The sequence below is a fragment of the Capsicum annuum genome, unplaced genomic scaffold, assembly GCF_002878395.1.
Source record: "Capsicum annuum cultivar UCD-10X-F1 unplaced genomic scaffold, UCD10Xv1.1 ctg82678, whole genome shotgun sequence".
Classification (NCBI taxonomy): Eukaryota; Viridiplantae; Streptophyta; class Magnoliopsida; order Solanales; family Solanaceae; genus Capsicum; species Capsicum annuum.
The window spans coordinates 1-1,002 of record NW_025893491.1 but is presented as its reverse complement, the minus strand read 5'-3'; the positions used below and the strand labels follow the sequence as shown (position 1 = coordinate 1,002).

Below are 1,002 nucleotides of genomic sequence, written 5' to 3'. Positions count from 1 at the left end.
TTTTTTCTCCATCGAGAATATTATTTCCTTTTTTCCTCCCTTTTGTTCTTATTGTACCTACTAAACGATTTAATCTTCATTTCCCATCTTTTCTTTTATTCGGTGAGTGTTACATACTTTAATGTCTAAAATTTACTATTTTTTCTGTCCATGTGATTAGTTCGTCCCGGGCACAAAAAAAGACAAACAAATATACCCTCTCTCAGTTATGTTGTTCGAATTTTTCCAACGGACCAATATACTTTCCTTTAAACATGCAGCGCTAGTAGGTTGTTTACAGATGAACAAAACGCAAAATGGAATGGGACAACATAAAAGCATTGGACTAGAGAAAATGTATAGTACAAACTCTACTTCCGTTGCAATTATGTTCAAATTTCAAAATGTGATGGGCAATTCTATGTGCACCTAGATTCTAGAATCAGTGGATAAGTTCTTTGTGCAAATAACATCATCAAAAATTTGTGTAGATCCAAATTGTTTATAGAGAAATAAGAATGAAGGGATGTCATATTCCTCTTGGATGGCTTAGGCAGATGCCCGGGTGAAATATCGCGTTGCTCTAGCCTTATTTGAATAGTACCGCGCAATAGATTCTTCAGCTATGTCCGAACCATCTTGCTTTAGATTTTTAAAGAGCTTCTTGTCTGTTGTTTAACAGCTACCGGAGAGCAAGCGTAGCAGCTAACTACTGCAGCCCTCAACACTAAATTCTTATCGATGGTTGATTCCAGCAGCCTGCATGACAATTATAACTCCTTGCAGGCGGAGATCCCACTTCTTGTTGCATTGGAATTTCTCAATGACTTTAGTACCTGAAGAGTTTTCACATGTTTGTGATGATGGTATTTCTGGAAGATTTACAGAATCTTGAGAAAAACTGAGATATAGGATTAATTTCATAGAGCAGAGAGTTGGCAACTCCATTTATGTTACAAAGAGAGACTTACAGTTGAATTTTGTGGGCATTTGGTGGCAGCAAACTCGCAGTTCGAGGCATAG

At 37.1% G+C, this 1,002-nt stretch overlaps 1 long non-coding RNA gene across 1 annotated transcript; it reads right to left on the bottom strand.

Moving 5' to 3' along the window:
* Nucleotides 1-232: 232 nt before the first annotated feature.
* Nucleotides 233-1,002, bottom strand: LOC124895503. The gene is made up of 2 exons (XR_007051762.1): nt 951-1,002; nt 233-815 (listed from the first exon to the last, which is right to left on the bottom strand). It is a non-coding gene; the product is annotated as an uncharacterized LOC124895503 (long non-coding RNA).